Source organism: Melitaea cinxia, chromosome 4 (genome assembly GCF_905220565.1).
Source record: "Melitaea cinxia chromosome 4, ilMelCinx1.1, whole genome shotgun sequence".
NCBI classification, from domain to species: Eukaryota; Metazoa; Arthropoda; class Insecta; order Lepidoptera; family Nymphalidae; genus Melitaea; species Melitaea cinxia.
This window is the reverse complement of record NC_059397.1, coordinates 1,296,400-1,320,920: the sequence shown is the minus strand read 5'-3', so window position 1 is coordinate 1,320,920 and position 24,521 is coordinate 1,296,400. Positions and strand designations below refer to the sequence as shown.

At 32.4% G+C, this 24,521-nt stretch overlaps 1 long non-coding RNA gene across 1 annotated transcript in view; it reads right to left on the bottom strand.

Annotated features, from left to right (window-relative positions):
* LOC123670005 overlaps positions 1 to 17,716 on the bottom strand; it is an 80,980-nt gene extending 63,264 nt beyond the window's left edge. Inside the window, exon 1 of the long non-coding RNA XR_006745850.1 lies at positions 17,630 to 17,716. This is a non-coding gene — a long non-coding RNA (uncharacterized LOC123670005). The remainder of the gene's footprint in view (positions 1 to 17,629) is intronic.
* Between the last annotated feature and the right edge of the window lie 6,805 nt (positions 17,717 to 24,521).

Here is a 24,521-nt window from a genome sequence, read left to right as displayed (position 1 = left end):
TTTTAATGATTAATCTCTGATCCTTTTTCTACATGTGGATAGAGGCCTTTGCCCAGCAGTGGGATTTTACAGGCTGAATCGTAATCGTATTAAATTGTTCGTAAATCTTTTCTCATTCTAGCCCTACATAATTTGAGCAAGTCGTTAAACAATCGTCAAAGGATGAGAGCTGACAATTGATAACAATGTGTTATGACTGACAACTGGTCAGATCCCAATTTAGCTATTAGCGTATATTTATGATTCATGCTAGAAGACCTACAAGTCTTACTTTGGTTTTATTAGTTAGTTTTATTGACTGTAGAAAACTATGCTTTCATTCGTATTTTAAAATACTTATTAGATAAACAAGGTATGTTATATTTATATAAAATAATCACCCTATAGTTACAAAAATAACTTTAAAATAACGTTTCACACTTTACGGCCATCAGTAGAACAAAAAATAGAATGAAACTGCGATCATTAGAACAAGAGCTAGTTGATATCATTTACATATTTTTTTTCGTTGAGGTAGGGCGCAGCAGGAAATACCATGCTCATATTTGTGTTTGCTAGCAAACGAAATAAACCGCCTTCAGTTGTACATCGACAATACTACGTAAGTAAATGAAAAAAATGAACAAACGCACTAGTCGCCACTAGGATTTTCGAAGTTTCCCTCGATTTCTCTGAGTTATCATCAGATCCTGGTTTCCTTATCACAGAACAACTCTTGCAACAAAAAAAGAAATATCAAAATCGGTTCATTAACGACAAACTTATCCGCGGACACACATAAAAATAAAAAAATAAAATACGGTCGAACTGAGAAACTTCCTCCTTTTTGAAGTCGGTTAAAAATCTGGAGCAGACCGTCTGGGAAAGTACTACAACCTTAGAGAAGATCACAGCCAAATAACACAACTTTCAAGAAGTGATGTGTTCTTATGGTAAGCAAAGCCAGGGAGGGTCAAGGTAGGGGTCGGCAAGGCGCTTGCGATGCTTTCAGTGTTGCAGGTGTCTTATACTTCAGTAACCGCTTACTAAAAGATGGGTCATACCTGGTTATATAAAACATATTTAGTATATAAATATACAGTCATACCTGGTAGTGTCAAAAAAATATTACGATTTTCCAAACAGTCGTTACTTTATTAATATTATTCCATACAAATGCATTTATCATAAGTTATTTCGTAAATCAAAACCATAAGTAATTGAATATTACTCAACACGAAACGGATTCAACTGAATTAAGCTCCGTGTTCCCGAGTGATTGAAAGCGAGCGGCGTCTTTGTTCAATAAAAACACTCCCGCGCACGATATATTGCTATCAGTATATTGACCAAAATTTTTGGGTTGAATCTGGGACTGGGAATTTTTTTTCTATTGTGTGTATAATGTAACTGTATCCGCCGATCTATTGACAGTCTTCAGTTGTTTCTCAGGAACTATAGGCTTAAATTTTTTATTAATAAGTTTTTTCTTCGGCTTAACTCGTTCGAATTTTAAATTCACTAAATTTACAAAAAAAAGGTACATGTAAACGTCGTCACACAAATTCAGTAATATTTTATAAGTTCTCAGCTGACAGCAGTGACTACGCTCTAACACCTTCACACCAGGCAAGCGGCAATAGAGATGCTATCTATAAATTTACGATTTTATTATTTATTTTTGTGTCACACATACATGAGGGAATTTTAACCATTTTTAAAATATTTTATCAAAAAATGACCGTTCCAGCGGGGATCGAACTATGTACATCGTTCCATAGCATTGGCTAGAGCACCGACACGATGTATCACAGATGCAGGTTCGATTCCCGCTGGAGCGGTCAATTTTTGATATGATATTTGTTAGTGTTCTGGTGAACGTTAAATTAATAGCAAGTGGACTGTATATACATATATCTGGTTTATTAGCCGTTTCAGGAACAATAATGTGAATGCAGCAATATATAATAGACAGTCTTAGGCGTCGGATCAAAAGGTCGCTGACGTGTCGTAGGTCGAGCCGCCGATATCCTCGCTCCGATCCGATGGTGGGGCTGTCCCTCCCTCCCTCGCTGCGCACCGCGCCCGTGGTGTTGCGTTAGTCCGCAACAATATTAAAAATGTTTACGAATGTAGTCTAATACATATATATTACAAACACAAATTAATGTTAAAAAAACAATGGATATATAATATAATACCTTGCCACGATGAAACAAACTTGTTATGGTTGACTAAGTAGTATTGCTATGATTTCAAACAAATGAATGAAGACTCCTAACGAAAAGGCGGCAGTTTTTAACTCCAACGTCACCTAAAACGAACCTGGTGTCACAATTGTTGACTGAATATTGCATACAAATTATATGAAAGTTAAATAGAAGCAAGAAAATGTTTATAATTTATTGAAAACGGTTCTTAATAACAAATAGCTTTTGTAAAAATAGTAAAAAGTGGTTTCTATACATTTTTGTGAAGATTTTTTTTTTAAGAAATAAAATTTTTCAATGGTAAGATATTATAGTCCCCAGTGGAAAGATAATCCAACGTCAGACGCCCAAACAGTTAATCTAATATCTCTCAAATCATTTTTTTAATAAAAGTAATTTTTGCTGTCTCAAAAATTTTTACAAATTTTTTGAGATTTATTACAATACGTGTGATATTTAGGTACATCAATAATAAATAAATCATATTGGAAATTACACAAGAACTATCACTCGCAAAGATATTCAAAATTTTATGTAATTTATAGCATTATACAAAAGATACAATATGACCTTCGTTTGTTTAACCTTCAGACGACTCATTCAAAGAAATTTTTACGAAATATATTTTATGGCTTACGAGATATTCCCAAAGTAATACACACAACGTCCTTGAGTTAAATACTTAGCATGAATATTTTTTTGTTTTAAGTTACAGTAAAAAAAAAAATTGAAAACTTTGGCGCGCCGCGTTGGCGCAACGGTCACAGCACTGGTTTGTGGCTGGTGTGCCGGCGGTTGCGGGTTCGATCTCCGCACATGACAAACATTTGTATTGGCCATATAGATGTTTACCGTAGTCTGGGTGTTTATGAAGTCCTTGTGGGTGGTCCCCACCGTGGCTCGGTAAGCACGTTAAGCTATCGATCCTCGTTGTTATCATGTACATTTATTTTTACATTACATTTATTTTTTTACGTACTCTATTACTAACTATTACGTACTTCGTTACTCATAGTAAGGGATATATCAGCCAACTTTCATTGGAGTAGCGTGGTGGATTAACCTTTTATCCTTCTCCTAAATTCCCATTTATGAGGCCTATGTCCAGCAGTGTCATGTTACAGGCTGAAGCGTTTGGCGTGAACTTGGAGAGGCCTTTGTCCAGCAGTGGACTGCGGCTGAATTAAAAAGTTGGCATATGATAATTTTATCATATTATTTCTAAGCAGTTATCAAAACTATGCTGTGAATGAGAAATGATTCGGTATAAAATTAAAAAGATTTTTTTATTAGCATAAGTTTTATTGCTTTAAGTCAATTTTTTTTTTGTAATTTTTGATTGACAATTAGGATCCCAGATTCCAACGAAAAATATATTTACCATAGAAGTCCTATAAACGACCCAACGACATGATTATTCTGACGTCTTGCTTATATAACCATAAAATAAATATATTTCAAAAGTAAATAAAACTTGTGTATCTGTTATTTTTATGAACAGCGAAAATGTAACGACTCTAATTAGTAAGAAAGAAAAAAAAAAACAAATAGAAAATCTGCAGGACGAAATACCTACTCCCCATTTTGTAAACTTCGGGCAAGAATTTAACAAAATACTTTTTCATTAATATGCATACATATATATAGTAACGTCAAATAAATTGTTAAATTTGTGAAAGCACAAACAGATTTAATAATTGTATTTGCTCGAAAACAAAAAAAAACCGACTTCAATTACATCGACAAGTAATACAACGTAGACAGACGAAAAAATATTCTAGTAAATACGAGTTATTAAAGATTACTCAAAAAGTTGTTATCAAATTTCGATGAAATTTAAATGTAACCACATGATAAATATCAGCTTTCGATTAAATTTAAATTCATCAAAATCAGTACACACAGTAAAAAGATATGCGGTATAATACAGCGTAGGTCGACGAAAAAATAGTCAAGTAAAAACGCATTATTAGATATAACTCGAAAAATAGTTGTTAAATCTCAAATAAATTTAAGTGGGACCAAATGACGCACACCGCCTTTCGATAAAAAAAAAATCGTCGAAATCGATCCACCAGTCAAAAGAGAAGAGAACCTCCTCCTTTTTTGGAAGTTGGTTAAAAAGTACTAATATCATCATAGCCAAACACACGAAGGTATATCTTCATCGTTCTTACATCGTAACTGTATCGCAATGCGGTTCGCTTCCGCTCTCGTAATCAGTCGGCCAGCGGTTGTCCAATCATGTAATGGAACCGACCGGGCCGTTCTTTAGCGGGGATTCCATCAAATGCACCATTCATCGCTGCTTCAGCTAAAAACGTATTCGAAACATTTTTTACTTCTATTATCGGTAAGCGCGTAATCTCTTAGTCTATTGATGTCTAGTCGTGTTTAAAGTACGCCATTTTATGAATGAAATGTGAATGGGATTTCTGAAAATTTAAATGATCTCTTCGTTTTCGGATATTTGGAATTGGAAAGCTTTTGGCAGTATTACTGGTAATAAAAAAGATATATAAACGCTGCGGTTGAATGTTTTTTTTGGTATCAGAAAAGAATAATAATAATAATGACTAATAATTAATTATATAATATTAATGTACTTATTTTATGTAATGATAATGTTGTAGTAAAGGTTTTTAACTGTTGTTGTGTCAATGTAAGAGCAGAGTCTCCTAGCATGCTAAAAGGAGGCTCTAATCATTGGTGCTGTTGTAAGGAATTTGTTTAATAAATAAATTATTATTATTACATCCGACTACAAATCGATATAATGGTCAGTGTGTTGGAATAAGATATATTTTTACGATGTTTAATTAATTTTTATGCAATAAGACCGTGGAAAATTAATAAAGATTCACGCTCTACATTAAGTAAACCAAAACGAGGAAGTTGTAAATCTTACAGCATCTATGGAAATAAATGCACGTAAAAATTTGCTTAGAAATGAAAAGCAAAAAAATCTAAAACAACGTTTCTAATAAATCAAAAGGAATTGTAAAACTCATCTGCTCGTATAAAACATATATTTTAAATTAGAACTAAAATTTGCAATGCGTTCCACGTAAAAATCGCGTTCATATTATCTCCGACCGGATTTTTCTATCTCAATGAAATTGCTTTCAAAGGAACTAAAAGTTTACATTTTAATTAAAATTCTAAGTTTACGATTTTAATTAAAAAAAATTATTTCAATATTAATAACTTTAGAATAATCGGTATTTATTAGTTCCCATAAATACTATGATATAGTAATTTACTTAAGTGTGACGGAACTAATCTTTTTTCAAGTTTTCATTAACTTCTCAAATGTTGTATCAATAACTAGTTTTCAGTTACAGCGATTCAAAATAAATGTGTTCATGTCGAGTAAATTATGCGCCGGTAGTCTTGTATATTAACTAAAAAATTTAAACTTAATATTTGGACCCATTAAAATTTTAACTGACTTCAAAATTAAGGATCACGATTCACCTTATAACATCCCACTCCTGGGCTGGTAGATCTCTTTTCCTTTCTTTATAATTGAAGGAGATTGATAAAATAAGGAGAAGGTTCACAACTTAACTGTATTTTTACTTTTGCCCTTTTTTATCTTTTTTAACTCATTGCTTTTTTGGTGTGCAGATTATGATGATTATTATATATTCATTTGATTTAGTCAGGTGGTGATGATTAAATTTAAATTAGACCTCACGAGTATTTTTTTGAGTTATTCCTAATTATATGTATTCTATACTTGTCTATTTCAATTGAAGATTTTTTTTTTATTAAAAAAAAGCATTGCTCAAAATAACAAATACGCTCTTATTTAACCTTATAGTATAGTGTATTGTCCAAAAAACAAGGTATTAAACATTTCATAGCTATATCGTAAATCGCAACTATAAACGGGACACGGCTGGAAAGTCGCGAAGAAGCGATTTGTCTTTATTTCATTTTAAAATAAAAATGAACGAGCCATAGCTTCAGTGGACCAACTAAATATGATGACAAACGACGTTACAGTTAAACTTTAACTAGTTAACTACATTCGAGACTTGCTAAGTTTAATGTGGTTTAGTGAAGTTACACCGAGATGCATTTAGAATTCATTTGAAATATTCAAGCATCAGTGAAAGCGCTGTAAGACTTGTGTTACAGATTTTATTGTTATGATTCAAGTTCGTATTCTTTTATTAATATAAACATCATTGACAGTCGCGTAGTAAATTATTACAGGGAAGGGAACTGGGAAGTTTGGCGCGACCTTGGTAAGTTCTATATCTAGCAGTAGACTCCGGCTGAAGCGAACAATTTAGTGATATATAGCAACAAAATATCATCATCATCATTACAGCCTATACAGTCCACTGCTGGACATAGGCCTCCACAAGTTTACGCCAAAAATAACGTGAACTCATGTGTTTTGCCCATAGTCACCACGCTGGGCAGGCGGGTTGGTGACCGCAGTACTGGCTTTGTCGCACTGAAGACGCTGCTGCCCGTCTTCAGCCTGTGTATTTCAAAGCCAGCAGTTGGATGGTTATCCCGCCATCGGTCGGCTTCTTAAGTTCCAAGGTGGTTGTGGAACCTTGTTATCCCTTAGTCGCCTCTTACGACACCCACGGGAAGAGAGGGGGTGGCTAAATTCTTTAGTGCCGTAGCCACACAGCACAGCAACAACAAAATATATATTTAGCAAAATATATTCTTTAAACAATGCTAGCTGTAAACCCTTTCTTTATATTTTGCTGTACAATGTGAATAGTTTACCTTAAGTAGACTTTTTGTATATGTGAATGACGTCAAGCGCCAGAACGAAATGGAATTATTGTAATATTTTACGAAATGAAACAGAAATAGACCTGAATTATATATGTTAATCCCAGATTATTTTTTCATATTTGCAAATTTTGTATAATCTTTTAATGCACGTTATAAAAGGAATGACTGAGTGATGGTTATTCATTAAAGAAATAAATACTTGCAAATATAATATAATACTAGCTGACCTGGCGAACTTTGTACCGCCTTCTTTATTTTTTTCTTAAATATAATAATTAATATATCAAAATAAAATATAGCCTATCTTTCAAGTTGGATCGAACTGCACGTGGTGTGCGAATTTTATTATAATCGGTTAAGTGGTTTAGGAGTCCATTGAGGACAAACATTGTGACACGAGATTTATATATATTAAGATATTCTGCGAATGTCAAATGGAACTGACATGAGCAAACGGCTGCTCCGTGGTACTTGTTAGTTCTCAGTCAATTATTACACGTAATGCGTGTGCCGTGTATACGCTCAAACACTGGCGATTCCGGATTCGATTCCTGCTCGGGATGGTTATTTGTATTTGTATGAATATTTCTTTGAAAACCTGATAGCAATAGTTACTCATAGTACCCAACAGCGGTGATTTATACCCAAAAGTGGGATGTTAGACGCTGAATCGTAGATCTATTTCAGTTTTTCTGAAATAACGAGTATGACATACACGACCTTTAAGTAAGATGATATTATGTTGAATGTGTTATCGGGTCCGGTAATAAGCACATATACAATAACAAAAAATACACTACGTCATATATCTGTATGACCTATATAGACATTTATCAAAAACATCAACATTTATCGAATCTATGATGGCTAGCAAATAACCACAATTTTAACTGAGGTAGGGCACAGCAGGAATTTCCTGCTCAAAATATGGAGCAGCCCGACTGGGGTAGTACCTCGACGTTACAGAAGATCACAGCAAAATAATACTGTTTTCAAGCAGTATCGTGTTCCTGTTGGTGAGTAAGGTGACCAGAGCTCCTGGGGGGATTGGGGATTGGGTCGGCAACGCGCTTGCGATGCTTCTGGTGTTGCAGGTCTATAAGCTACGGTAATCGCTTACCATCAGGTGAGCCGTACGCTTGTTTGCCGACCTAGTGACATAAAAAAAAACAGTTGCTGCAGTGACCCCAGTACCAAAGAGTGTTTGGCTTTGAAAATAGATATAATATTGCAGTACGGTTAAGGTCGATGGGAGCAACTCCGCGTTATTATCGTTAATTTGAATAAAAAAGATACTACAATATTATATAGCCTATAAACTATCTCCAGAAATTGACTATCTAACACTGAATCGAACCGCTAGATTCCAAGATTAGCTCATTTAAACAAACTTTTCAGCTTTTTAATATTAGTATACATATAAGACGACTAAGGGATAACACAGTTTCACTACCACCTTGAGACTTAAAAAGCCGACCGATGACGGGACAAGCACCGCAAATGCTGGCTTTGAAATACAAAGGCTGGAGACGGGCAGTCTTTGGTGTGACTAAGCCAGCTCTGCGGTCACCAATCCGCCTGCCCAGCGTGGTGACTATGGGCAACACACAAGAGTTCACGCCTTTTTTGGCGCGAATTTATGGAAGCCTATGTCCAGCAGTACACTGCGAAAACTTATTGTTTTCTACCTGCTGTAAAACATCCATAAACATAAACTTTTTATCATCTATAAACATAAACATTAACAAACATAAACTTTTCAACACCCATTGAAACAAGCCCTGAAGACACTTTATTTGAAATCAACTAATGTTAAAATTTCGCCAGCAAGCAAATCCACAATACGAGTGTATTAATTCTATATTAGCGTGAATCGTAAACAGAACGTATCTTGTGTTTGTGCAGGAGCCATCAGATACCATTATTGGAACCGTAACCGATCCATCAGTGTTATTACAGTTGCATTTAATGTTGCCAGGTTCGCTATGCTAAAATTTGGGAAAGATTAAACATTTGGCAACTTGGTATTTGTATTGGACTAAAAAGTTTTTATTTTGTATACTTATACATTCTATCAAATTTATTAACCAAAAACTTGGAGGTCTATGAATAGTCGGAAATTTGACTTCCTGATCCGATTTTCAGATAATCGATTCGTTGAATTTTAGTAACAAAATAAATATTTAATTTAAAAAAAATATATATATTAATCTTAAATATTCAACAATTATTTTCTTGATAATCTAATTTTTATACTCTGTCTTACATCTAGAGAGGTTAAAGTGTGTTATTTTAATAAATAATAGGACCACTCTTTTTTATTATTACTAACTAATGCTACTGAACTACTGCAACTTAAATTGAACAGATTGTCGACAAATGGGTTGCCGAGTGACAAATTAGGTAACAATGTGAGTTATAACACGATTTTTGCCTATTCAATTTTTTTAATAAACACTATTACTACGTCACATCTTTTTTTCACAACTGTCTCGTATTTTTCAGATCATCATTTTGAAATGACGAAAGAATTATCTACATTAGAATCAAGATTTTATTAGCATTCAAGCTTTTTTATTAGCATTCAATAACGATATTAACAGTTAATAATTGTGTTTGCTCGCAAACGAAAAAAAAAAACTGACTTCAATTACATCCACAAGTAATACAACGTAATTAGACGGAAAAAAAATAACGTACTGGTCGTCACTACGATTTTCGAAGGTTTCCCTCGATTTCTCTGAGATGTCATCACCAGATCCTGCTTTCCTTATCATGGTACCAGACTTGGAACATCTTCTTTCCAACAAAAAAAGAATTATCAAAATCGGTTCATAAACGACGAAGTTATCCCCGAACATACATTATATTTATATATATATATATAAGGTCGAATTGGGTAACTTTCTCCTTTTTTGAAGTCGGTTAATAAATAGATATCGCTGGCTTAAAAAAAAATAATCTGCTAAACAATTCCGAAGTTACTTTACAGAAGTTATTATATAATATAAATTATATAAATAAAATAGCGAATATGTTATGTGTCAATTCATTTTTATAAAAAAAAAACTAAAGTATAACCGAACAAGAAACAAGTCTCACCAAAATGGAAGCCGATTTCAATTTATCTGAATTACAATAAAAATTGAAAATAAGCAGAATCTGGTTTTACGTCCGTTCCGTTTATCCTGAAATTGTCAGGCAAGCGTTTTTTTTTTTACCTCGAATTCTTTTCGATGCTTAGAAAGTCTTTACTCGACCTTTGACTACACAATTAAGGAGAAGATTGTCAATACTATACTTATATATTTTTTCTTTTCAATTAATTTGATATTGAAATATTTAAGGAATACCTTAGCCCTTTACCTTAGCCCTTACGATAATTGGAGCTTAACTCGCCTTGAGAGTCCATTGTCGTTTATGTGTTTATATTAAGCCAAAATAATCTTAAACAATATGAAATTAAGCAAATATGTTTATCGACAAACGATATGTTTGTCAAAAAATATTTTTCAATCCATTATGCACTTCGTTTTACTCTTCAGAGATATTCTGTTGTAATTTTTACCTTATACCAGGCAGTTTTTGTTTACATTAAAAATGTCTTCATGTAATACCTGAATTAGTTTAAATATTACAATTTTTTTTTATTTGTAATGATCTCTGTCGTCAACAGAAAAGAAAAGTAACATGATTTTGATATTTATTATATATTTTTTTTCTAAAATTCAATCACTCCCCGCCGCTTTAAAATATCTGCATTTGTAACAGGTTCACTGGCTGTTTGTCGCGATCCATCAAAATCGGCTCCATGTGTTCGCATGACAAATGTGCCCTTAATCTCTCACTATCGCATACAAACACCGTTCTACATGAATGTAGTGATTTATTAGTTTACGTATGTCCGCAGGTTTGTATCTGATATATGTAAATATGTTCAACTCGCCTTGATAAACTTGCTAATTTAGTGTGCTTATATTTTAAAGCTTGTTTTTTTTTTTAATTTGTCTAGCTGTTGTCTGTGACTTCATTTGCACAGAGATTTCACGTGGTCTTATGCTTATGTGTTACTCTAAAAAAAGGAATAAGTTTCCTCCCTTTTGGTAATATTTTTCATTGCTGCGCTCCTATTGATTGTAGCGTAACATTACATAGCCTTTCTTGATAAATTAGCAATCCACCACTAAAGAAAATTTCCACTTTCCCAATCAGGTTTACAACTACTTAGTGTTTGAGATTACCGTATTCTCTTCTCTTCTCTTAACTCAAAACTTTATAATATTGATAATATGGTCACTGTTAACAAGGATGTATGTATCCACTTGACAAAACACGTGCAACTATGGCGAAATACAAGGGAGTCAGAATGATTAAGAACAAATGCAAAAATATCCCGTTTTACTTTTTAATAATCATACTTAAAAGTATTTTATACGACAAACCTGTTCTACCTTTAAAACTTACTTATTATTTCGTAGGAACGTTTCATAAAATCTTACGAAACTTTAAACGAAAAATTAGCAGAATCGATCCAGCCGTTCTCGAATTTTACGCACATTTAGGGATTCATTTTTATCTATATAATACATTTTATATCCAGTTGTCATCAAGGTTGTCCAAAGAATTTTTTTTTTGATTAAAAATATTATTAACGCTTAAATTTTTCATATAAAAATTAACATCGAACATTAATCAAATTGTGAAGTATCGCGCGAAGTCTCATCTCCATTCAATGTCGCAGTACGACAACGCCTAGGTCTTGGCTGGAGTTCAATAACAATTATGATCCGAATTGATGATCTTATATTTATTGTACAATTAAAATACTATTTTAACAAGCACATTTTAATTGATATTGCATTAATATTTACGATTCAAACGTGCGAAGAAAAGTGTTTGAATAAGGACAAATTTTGTTTTTTATTAATTTACTAAAGGCTATATAAATATTTTATAAAATATCGTATTACAACTGATAGGAAGTGGTCACCTAGTAACCTTAATATTGAGCAGTTGACAACCTTTCCTAGTTTTGATTTTTTGTTTATTTATGTATGTAGTTATAATGTTTGAATAAAAAAAAATTTGGCCTGATTTTTTAAACTCTTTCACCAGTTGAATGCTTCGAGTATATTATAACTTAGTGATAGAGGCTATATTTTAACCTTAGAAAATGGAGTAATCAAATAGCCTAGTCTCGGACGAAGCCGCGGTGAAACACTTGTCACCAATATACATTTATTTATACTAATATTATAAAGCTGAAAAGTTTGTTTGTTTGAACAGGTTAATTTCAGGATCAACTAGTCCGCATTATTTTTTTTGTGATGGATTACCTGCTAACCTGTTTACTGACGAAGGCTACAATTTATTTTTATCCTCAAAGTAACGCCTGTGAAACCGTAGGGCACAGCTAGTAATATACATTTACATTTTTTGGATCCCAACTAAAAGTATGTTCGTGCTACAGAATTGAATATGAGCATTGACATAATATTTTCAAAAGTGATAGACTCGAAATAAAATATATATTCTTGGAGACATTTCGCTCGTCGTCGGAAAGCTTGGCATCAATTTAGACCGGATGTGTGTATTGGACATCGCTGAAAATATCTCTAGTTTATTTTAAATCTGAAAAAAAAAGTTGTGCAACGAAAGTTGGATTCTAGTTAGTCGTCAAAGTACTGTTTATATTTTTAATTGAGCTCGTAATAACTGTGGAATTTTTTATTCATTTAAATTTCGTACTAAATAACATTATAAATCTGTTTATCGAATGATTTATTAAGGTTTTAGGTTTTATAATATATTTTTTTTTTTGCCATATTCCGTAGCCTATAACGCAGTGTAAAAAAATATCCAAGTCGGGTCGCTCCAGATTTTGACATTACCTCAGTAAAAACTAGAACCATCTCAATAATATCAGATAGATGCATAGAAAAAAGATACAAGATGTCATTATACTGCGGGTTGTAGATTGATGTTCGTTTTTTTATTTATAACAAAATTTCTTTTGATACATTGGCCTGTAATTGCTACTCCTTTGCGCCAACACTTTTTAAAAAATAAAAAAAATGCTTTATCTCCACACTGCTGAACTCCGGGTTAGTGAATAATATACTAGAATCTCAGAACAATGTCAAAAAATGTTTTTTTTTTTACAATACTAATCAGGATATTCAGTGAGAATATATACATATATTGAATTCTGCTTGTGCTAATTTTTCACTGCCGGTCCGACATTCATCTAACGACCGTCACCAACAATTAATCATGAAACAATAACGTAATACTATGACGCCGCGTTGGCGCAGCGGTCACAGCCATGGATTGTAAATGTTGCGCTGGCAGTTGCGAGTTCGATCCCCGCACATGACAAACATTTTTATTGGCCATACAGGTATTTGCCGTGGTCTGGGTGCTTGTGTAGTCCTTGTGGGTCTCCCCACTGTGCCTCGGAGAGCACGTTAAGGTGTCAGTCCCGGTTATTATCATGTACACCTGATAGCGATCGTTACTCATAGTAGAGAATATATCCGCCAACCCGCATTGGAGCAGCGTTGTGGATTAAGCTCTGATCCTTCTCCTACAAGGGGAAAGAGGCCTATGCCCAGTAGTGGGATATTACAGGCTGAAGCCAACGTAATACTACATTCATATAAAATAGGCAAATATAAGGCTTTAACTGAGTCAATTTAAAAGCTACGATACTACACGTTTTATATCAATTTGAGGTAAACAAAGCCAACCAGAAATGTAAATAATAAAGCTCAGAACTGAACAGTTATAGGGCTAAATTAATCCCGAAACGTTGTCCCGGGGAATTTATTACCATAATATACTGTCCCGGAAAAAGGGAATACGTCGGGTTATAATGTGGTGTTAGAATTAGCTGAGAAATTTATAAAGATATGACTTTTATTCCCCTGAATTATAATTTTGGTGAAATAATTATATTTGTTCACAATACGCCCTTTTCATAAAATATTAGTCACGCTTCTTAAACAAAAATAAATAATTATATTTATTCATATGCCTACTATATACATAGAGTCAGTTGTTCGTATGATAGGGAACTTAATTCTCATGTTATAATACAAACTAACTAAACCATACATACAATTTGCCCTCAAATTCGGGGCGCCAAACGAATCCACAAGACTGATGTGGAAGGTCACTGCCAATAGAACAACGGGACTGTTCAAAGCAGGGTTCGCCAAACCGATTCATAAAGGTAACCGTTTGAGACGGTTACCGTGTGAATCGGATACCGATTGAAAAGGTTACCGTTTTATTTCGGTTCCAAAACCGTAATAAAACGGTTACCGATTAAACTGTAATACCGAAATATAACGTTATGTATTTCGGTTTTAAATGATTCGGAGAAGTAACAGAGGGTGACAAAATCTGTGAGCCATCGTTTAAAATGAAGAATCTGTAATGTTCCTTTGCTTTTATTGATAATGCTTGGTTTTTCATAAGACTGGCTTCTTTAACTATGCAAGTAATTAAGTTTTTTGTTTTGAATTATTCGTTATATGCAATATAAACATTAACGCGAAAAAGAGATGAAAACTTGCTCGTGCCACGCCCGGGTCCTGTCGTCTGTCACAAATAAATAAGTTTTAAGTAAAATCACGCAACACACGGGAGCGAATGAGATAGAGATATGGTGTACGTTCGGATCGCAACCCGAGCTAGCGCAGCGCAGCTACAAGAACGGGAATTGCCCGCTTAAACTTACGACGCGAACGTCTACTACCGGTTTATTTCGATACTGTATTACCGATATGATTCGGTTACCGAATGATTCTCTTACCGTTATTTTGATTCGATAAGTACCGTTTTATAAAGGTAAATAACCCATACCGGAATATCCCTGGTTCAAAGTGTTGTGACAACTTGAGCAATCGGTTGACATTTTTCATTTATGTGCTCTGAGTCTTATAATTACCGTTACATATTTATACCTCTACGTTCAGATTATTTATTGAGATATATTTCGAAGATTTTTGTTATACCATTAGGGTGACAAACAAGTGTCCAACCCGCGTGAGGGTAAGTTGTACCCATAGCTAGTAAAAGGCTACAACACCAGAAAATTAAATCTAGTAAGGATAGCAAAAAGCATGCGATCAATACTCGCATCTAGTAAAAAAAAAAATTAAAATCCAAAAAATCCATATAGCATGCTCCATTCATTTTTTTCCACTCAAATCACCTCTATGTCACAAAGGACATTAAATAAATTAATTCAAATTACTCACGAACATAAAACAGATTTAGCATGAGTGAATGATACATACGAACGAATGAGTTAAAAACGAAGACGTAAATCACATGTCGCATGCGCATGATTCATGTACATGTTTATTAACATCGCGTATCAACTGGCAATTGGTTTGCGCATGTGTTATGTTTATTTCATTTATTTATTACTAAGCTGTGACACGTTCATTTTAATTATATTTTGTACGTGTATATTTGTGTGTACTTAATTAGGTATATTTTTGAGTAAAGCGTGGCAACGCATCTGTAAATCTTCTGATATTGATAATGTCCGGACGGCTATATAAGATTAAATTTAAATGTATGCAATATATCTTTGAGTAAAAGTATTTCTTACAATTCCGTTCCTTTCAGAGATAATTGTGTTTGCAGGCAAACGAAGAAAAACCGCCGTCAATCATATCGACAAGTAATACAACGTAGGTAGACAAAAAAATTGTCGATTAAATACGCATTATCAAAGATTACTCCAAAAGTTGTAATCAGATCTCGATGAAATTTAAATGCATGATAAAGATCGGCTTTCGGTTAAATTAAAAATCATCAAAATCGGTACACCCAGTAAAAAGTTATGCGGCTTTTCGAGAGTTTTCCCTCGACTTCTCTGGGATCCCATCATCAGATCCTGGTTTTCTTATCATGGTACCAAACTAGGGATATCTTCTTTCCAATGAAACAAGAATTATCAAAATCGGTTCATAAACGACGGAGTTATCCCCGAACATACATTAAAAAAAAGAAAATATATATATATATACGGTCGAATTGATTAACCTCTTCCTTTTTTGAAGTCGGTTAAAAAGAAATTAATCATAATTACAAATAACACACATCAAATAGGAATAAATTTTTGCATTTTAGTTCCAAAGTCATGACAAATTGAATAACATACCTATGTCTCAATAGATTAAATATGTCAATACGACTATTTTATCTAACAAGTACACACAAACTTATCAAATTCATAATCTCCTTATTTTTAAATCATATAAAATAATAACTGTCAACGTTGATATTCATGAAAAACAAGTAAATTATCGTAATATGAATGCTGATCAATGGACGGGATTGTGTTTATTGTTTGACTTAACGAGCTCAAGTGAACGAACGATTATGAGTGAATAAGTTAATGAATGATGTTACGTTAATGTCGATGTCGATGACCGGCTCCGTTTATTTTTTCATTCAAAACCGGTAGCGTTTATTCTTAATGTGTTGTGATTTCTAGTTGGTGGTCCTGTCTTGATTGAGTTGGTAAAACGTATATTTTCGTGTATGTTAAGTTATGTTTGTATTTTGTTATGCATTTAATTTAGTTCAAATCAAAATAAGTTAGATCATATTATGAACTTTTCATATTAAATTTTAGTGAACTTGAATTGAATTTTGATTCAAATTTCGATTGAAGTTTTTTCAAATTTTTAAAGTCATACAGCTTTTGGCGCGTTAGGGAAAAATGATGTGAGTAAATTTTTACGATACACGCACACAGTCACAAAAAACCGACACCCTGAAGTTAGCTAGTCAACGAAGAAGAAGTTAGCAACGCGTATTTAGCTAGCCAATGAATGCGCATACACGCCGTCACAAAAAACCGACACCCTGAAGTTAGCTGGTGAACGAAAAAGAAGTTAGCAACGTGAAGCTAGCCAATGAAGTATAACTTCATACGTCCATACATAAGTAGACACACATAGTTTTTTTTTCAATTGAAAGTTTATTATTAATAATATTATTACCTATGTCATCATTGTAAAACTAAAGTTATAATGTTTTAAATCATAAAAACTTGACTGAAAGAATTACGTGCAGTCTGCCCAGCGTGGTGACTATGGGCAAAACACATAAGTTCACGCCATTTTTGGCGCGAACTTGTGGCTTATGTCCAGCAGTGGAGTATATTTGGCTGAAGTGATGTGAGTGATATGTATATATGTATAAGGATGTTTACATTGTCGCACGTAGTTTCGTTTACTTGGAAGTATGGGATCAATTTTATCAGAAAATATAAGAAACCTAATAAATTTATGATATTTTTGTAATGTTAAGGTCTGTTAAACTTATTTATTTCATTTCATATTCCAACAAAGTTCTTCTGATATTTAGAGGTTTCCTATTTAATTTGGTGAGTATGAAAATTTGAGAGAAATATTTACCCTCGATTTATGAATATAATTAATCTTCTTAAAATAAACTTTTAATAATCGAAGAAATTGAAAATATAAAGGTCAAAGAAAAACTTATGCAAAGAAGTAAAAGTTAATTTGTAATAACGCTAAACAAACACGTAAAACACATTTCCATGTATTGTAAATATATGTACATAAATTGTGACTTAACTAAATACCAACAAGTCGCTAGACACACACAAACAAACTTACCTACAGGACACAAACAAAACACGTAACACAACACACGTAAGTTAACACACACACACACCGCCCGCCTCGGGCTCACAGAAACGACTGCCGCCCTACTACCGCCTTACCGTGAGCCGCGCCACTGAAAACTTATGAAGGCTTCGACGGCTGTATTGTCACTTGACATTCTTTTTAACGTCTTATATTGAATGAGATTGAAAAAGAGCCAGTGAACGTTTGTAGAATGACAAGTTCACTGTTTATTTACTTCACTCGTTTACTGTTTTTATAAATTTTTTTAAGCTTTTTTTTAGTTCAATATTGAATGCATTTAATAATGTTATATTTATTGTTTTCTACCTACATGGTGACTTTTTAGGACGTAGGGACTTTTATATTTTTTTGCTAAATAGCTTAGTCAGACAATTTTCGTCGTTTCACTACGTCACTGTTGTATGTTAAATATAATTATATGTTTGCATCAAATCCTTACTTTCAAAGACTACGAATACAGAATAAAGTAAAATTTAAATTTAATGTTAACTATAGCTAACATATCATATACTAGCTTTTACCCGCGGCTTCGCTCGCATTGAATTTTTTTATAAAAATTATCCTATGTTACTTCTAATAGCTCCAAGAATATGTGTACAAAGTTTCATGATGATCGGTTTAGTAGTTTTCGCGTGAAAGCGTAGCAAACAAACTTACATTCACATTTATAAAATTTTAGGAATTGTAACTTATTTAAAAACGTGAAATATCTTATATCATCTATGCTATTTGTTTATTTGTTCAAACGCGCTAATCTCAGAAACTACCAGTTTGAATTGAAAAATTTGTTTTGTGTTGGATAGTCTACTTTCAGAAAGACAATATTATAGTACGTTTTTCTTAAATTAACTCTAGTGAAATTATATAAATTTTTAACTGTGATATCTCAAAAACTAATTTTAACATTATAAATACATAATTCTTTTTTTTTATATATACAACTAGGTCGGCAAACAATCGTACGGTTCAGCTGGTGGTAAACGTTTACCGTAGCTTATAGACGCCTGCAACACCAGAAGCATCGCAAGCGTTGCCGACCCTACCCCCACTACCATGGAGCTCTGATCACCTTACTCACCACAGGAACACAACACTGCTTCAAAGCAGTATTATTTAGCTGTGATCTTCTGTAAGGTCAAGATATTACCCCAGTCGGGCTGCTCCAGACTTAGAGCAGGATATTTTCTGCTATACCTTCCTCAGTTAAAATTTTAATATCCAAATATTAAGATTTTACCCGAGATATAAATATCCAAATAAACTGACAAGTCGTGAGCTCGCGTGTCCCCAACCTCCATACATTACTAGATAAGGGAATACTTTCAACTCCATTAGCATATAGCGATTAATTCTAGACTAGAATAATAATATGAACTAATTTATGCTAGTGTCGACTATTTAGACTTTTAGATAGAGTCAAGTGCTTGTATAACAAGGTTGTTTCACGAAAATGTCAAGAAAATGCTAAGTTAACAGTGGTTTTCTCTTTGACTCTTAAGTTCTTTATTTAAATAATTGTGTTTGCTCGGAAACGAAAAAAAACCGACTTCAATTACATCAACAAGTAATATAACGTAAGTAGACAAAAAAATAATCATTAGGATTACTCGAAAAATTGTTACCAGATCTCAATCAAATTTAAATGGGATATTTCGATTAAAAAAAAATATATCAAAATCGGTCCATCCAGTCAAGAGTTTTGATATAGCATATGTAAAAAAATACAATCGAATTGAGAATCTCTTCTTATTTTGGAAGTCGGTTAATTAAACTAGCATATCTAGTGAACTTCACAGATGGCAATTTAAATATGGCTCATTTTTTTTTTATGTTTTAAATATGTCGATTTTTTCAAACATTAACAATTATAATGAAAAGAATCATCTCATTTAGTGCAGTTCCAAAAAAGGAAGAGGTTCTCAATTCTCAATTTTTTTGTGTTGTTTAGAAGTTTTGCTGCTGTTATGAAATATGTCTTTGATTAACATCATCATAGATTATGTGAAAGACTTGTTGACATATTTGTTACAGGAACTTACTACTTTAGTATCGGTCACCGATTTGATAGTATTTATCGACAAATGTTGGTATGTGCAAACAATTGTGTGACCTATACCATACAATTATTTAACGATGTTGGTTGCATTTGTAGTGTGTATTTCGGACTGCCAAATTAGGGTTTTTAAGGCACTATTTTATGAAATTTTTAAATCAGTGTCAAAAAAATCTTATTTTTGCGGATACCCTGTTGATTTAGACTTAGCCAAAAAAAAGTCAAATAAAAAAAAAGTTTGATCTAGCTGTATTAATAATATATCTATTTCGCTGTTAGAAATTATCAGTTTGAAAGGTATTTAATCAATTTCTCAGATTTTAAATTACATTCATATAGATAGATTCATAATAGAAAAATAAAAAATATATATTTTTTAATATTCTCTAATGCAATTATAATCAGTGATATTGATGATATATCTATGATGTAAAGTTTTATCACAGAATCATCTCGAACTAATTTTCACTTAATTAAGGTCTGTAAAAATAAACTTACAACGACAGTTAAAACATTTCTGATCCAATTATAACAGAAACATCACAAATTAAAAAAATAATAATATTTGAATAGTTTTATTATATTTTGACGTGTAAAATTATTTATAGCTATATAAATCACCTGCAACACCTTCGACCACTCACATTTAATAGGGCAATTAAACGATTTTAGAGATCTGTAAATCGCTTTAGTACCGAATGTAAACTCACCCTATAACGTTGCATGTTTAAATTATGACATATTTATGTTTAATTGATTTATTACATACTTCAGTCTTAAGATTATATTTCGTTATCAACCAACAAGAAAGATTAATGGGAATACTTATTGCGTTTTATAATAAAATTAATGTGCTCAACTTTGCCTTTAACTAGGTCTCAAGTGGTAATACAAGTTAAAAACGTACACTATATGGACTTTATGTTTTCTCGATTTAACTTAACTTTTGTTGACCTTTTACAATTTCATCCATCACAAACAAAAGCATTTTTAAAATATGTTTGTTAAACTTTGAAAATAGCGTCTTCAAACAAGCGTAAATTATTGATTTTAGCAGATTTCAAATACTTCTGCTAATATCATAAAGACGCAAGTTTATAAAGATTAAATTAAATGATAAATAGATTTATGTTGCTCTTTCACGCAAAAATAAAAGTTAATAAAAAAACTAGTAAATGAACGTAACATCGATTATTAAAATAAAAAATAATCGAAAAGAATTAAGATGAAAAACATTTCACTGATGAAAACAAATAGTCACGAATGCTTGCGGATGAAATAAACGAATTAAACCAACGAGTTGGCAGTAACGCATAAAACGTGATGCTGAGCTAACAAAATCGAAATGAAAGAAACAAAGAGGCAAATGCTATTGCAAATTGAATCAGCAGTCGGTCGTGTATGGTAATACCATCGCTATAAACGCGAGACTCTGGTCACTAGAACGAACGGACATAGCAAGGAATAACGAAGGAAATGGAAAAACAACCGCTGTCGATACTGATAACAATAGAATCTACGACAATTCTATACATGTATGTATAGAATTATCGTATGATAAGTCTGCTTTTCAATATCACATTAATGTAGTACAAAACTTTAATGTATTACAAGAGAAAAACAGAAAAAAAACCTAATAATTAAGAGAAAACTGAAAATATTACGTACATTAATTTCTTTATAATTTTTATTTTCGTTTAGACTTTGCTTAAAATAAGCAAGATCGTATAAAAAGAAAATAATGATCAAGAAGTATAAAACGTAAACAATATGTCTGGAGTATGTAGCAAAAAAATATAGTATTGATATTCGCCTGATTTTATTTTAGCTAGCCTTTTTCTGGAAAGTGATGAAGATGACAATAATGACACATATAATAAAGTTAAACGTACCATCTACCGTCTCCATTCTACGTGACATTGATGAAATCATCTGTGCTCATTTGGTACCATTGATTAGCCATTAATTAACCCTAAAGAAGAAGAAGAAAGTTAAACGTAATTATTACAAATCTTTTAAAATTTAAAGATAAATCCTAAAATATTCTTAAGTATTTGATTGGAAAATCTGAATCAATAAACACAATCGCTTATATTTGTTACAGCTAAAACTGCATTTAGGTTGTTAAAATGTCTTCATTTCATTGCCAACTGTTGCTGCGACTTTTACCATATCAAAAAATTCTCACCTCCACTCCCAACCATAACTGCAACTTTTTGCCACGTCCAATACTGCTGCTATTTTGTTTATGGGAAGACCGGTCATTTTATACTTTTTGCTGCAACGCTACGCAATCCTGCACGGGGACATTTGATTGCAGGCTATCCAAATGTCGTTAAATTGCAAGTAAAAAGTTCTATTATAAAAAGTTTTTAGTTAAATTCCATTTCGACGCTTTGTTACCAGTTTCAATAAATGCTGTTAACTAATTGCGGGCGTGGATTTAGATTTTGAAATATTATGTGATTGTATATTTCCAATAATTTTAAATTATTATTATGTTATCTACAGTTTATACATTTTCATCATACGTAATTATATACAAAATTGTAATATTTTTTTATTAACATGAATGAATAAATATTTTATTCGTAATAAATGTACATAGAAACTAATATACTTGTATTATATCCAAAATCGGGGCATGTATCAAATCTTAAATCATGGAACATAAAGCAATGTTATTCCCCCTGTACTACTATCTCCTCCACGAACAAATTAGTTATTAAATAAGTTTAGTTCAAGTTTCTAAAGAAAACTCTTATCTAATTGAAAAAAGACACAAGATTTAAAAAATATTTTCTAAATAACATACTCGTACGACATGGTCATGTATAAATCTTTATATATTAACGCTATTTACTGTAATTATATCGCACATAAGTTAAACTTTACAAATATAATATATCACAGAGAGCATTTCAATTTTTTTTCTCAAACGCACTAGTCACCAGTCGTGTTCATTACGGCATAACCAGCATTGAACTCGGCAACGTGCGTATTGTGCCGGAGTAACGCGTGCAGACAGGTCTATTGTCTTCCCTCCCATTGTGAGAGGTGTCTGCGATGCAGCCTAGAGGTGGAAAGTCAGGATTAACAGATATAGTCCTATCTACGTTTGAATTTCTTTTATTGTTTTAGTTTTTTTTTTACAGTTATCCAGCAACGTTTTTACAACTATGTTCAGACGGTTCTTTTTTTCTATTATTTTTAGTTTTGAATAGAGATTTTTTTTTTAATTTTGGTAGAACTATGAAAAAGAACTATTTAATAATCTATATAAAAAAGAATTATTCGCTAAAACATCTGTATACGTATAACATATTAACGACTCTACTAAATTGGACAATCTTTTTTTATTCATAATTGGTTTGTGTAAAATAAAATTTAAAAACATCGACATTATTCACAAAAATATATATGTAGCGGTAGGAAATCACCGGGTTAACTAATCAAAGAAAAAAATAGTTTTTACATATCCAAGTATTGTTGTACCTGATTGCACAGATCGATCAACCTTATCAACCAGCCAGTAATATTAAAATTCTAGGTAAAGGCACCTTCTCTATTTAGAAGAAGATTTGTTACTTACTTCACCACTTATCACTCTACTAAGCTGAAGATTGAATAATATCATACCAAAGGCTAAGCAAAGAATCCCTAGTATATGCAAAGAAAAGGATAAATAAAAGCAAGAAAATACAGTAAACGATAGAGAAAAAGAAACTACATCAGATTACAAGAATTATTCAACGCGGGAAGAGCGTAATTAACTGGTTGCGAATACTTAATTTTAGATTAAAGCCGATCAATTGTCCCGGTCCACTAATTGTGCGGTCCATCGATTGACCTCCGCGCGGTCAATTGATCGATTCAGGCTTTTAAGACGCAGATGGTTAGTAAACAGTTCAATTGATAGGAAAAAAAATACGAAGAATATGCAAAGGAACCGTTGTTAGAAAGTTTTTTAGATTTTTATTTTTGTTCAAAACACGTTTTAACTAAACAGTAATTGATGAAATACAGATCATGTCATATTGTTAATTTCTAATTGATTAATAAAGTAGATAGTTCAGATTATCAAAAATCTTACGAAAACTATTGGTTTTTTTTAGTTTGTTCCTCATAACTTTTTACTGGGTAGACCAATTTTGATATTTCGTTTTTATTCAAAAGTTGGTGCTTTTCATGTTGTCCCATTTGAATTTAATCGATCGAACGAGTACTTTTTGAGTTATCTCTAATGATGCCTATTTAATTTACTGTTTTACTGACTACGTATTACTTGTCGATGTAATTGAATTCTACGTTTTGTTCGACAGAGTTATCACCTGGTGTCATTTACTCCTATTTTTTTTACTTCTGACAAAAAATGATAGTTGTTATTAAAAAACGAATACTGTGTTGCACGCAAAGAAATTGTTAAAAGTCAATTAAATAAAATATACTCATTAAATGTCGTACACAAAATAGTTTATCAATAAAAAAAATGTCAGATTTACATTAAAATAGTAACTTCGATAAAAGCTGTACTTGATTAAGTAACAACATTTATCCTCGAAGCCAGAATGCTATTAAAACGAGAAGATTAAATTTCAACTCGAAAATCTTTCGTGTAATGATATACTCATAGCAACGATAAAAGAAGGCAATTACAATGATGGACGATAGGAGATAGTTATAATCAACGCTATCGATGATAGTCAGAAACCGATAACGTATCAAGACATATCACTCGTTGGGCAATTTTGGATGCACCATTTGTACACGTCCCTGCCTAACGGATATTCTCGTATTAGGCTGTGT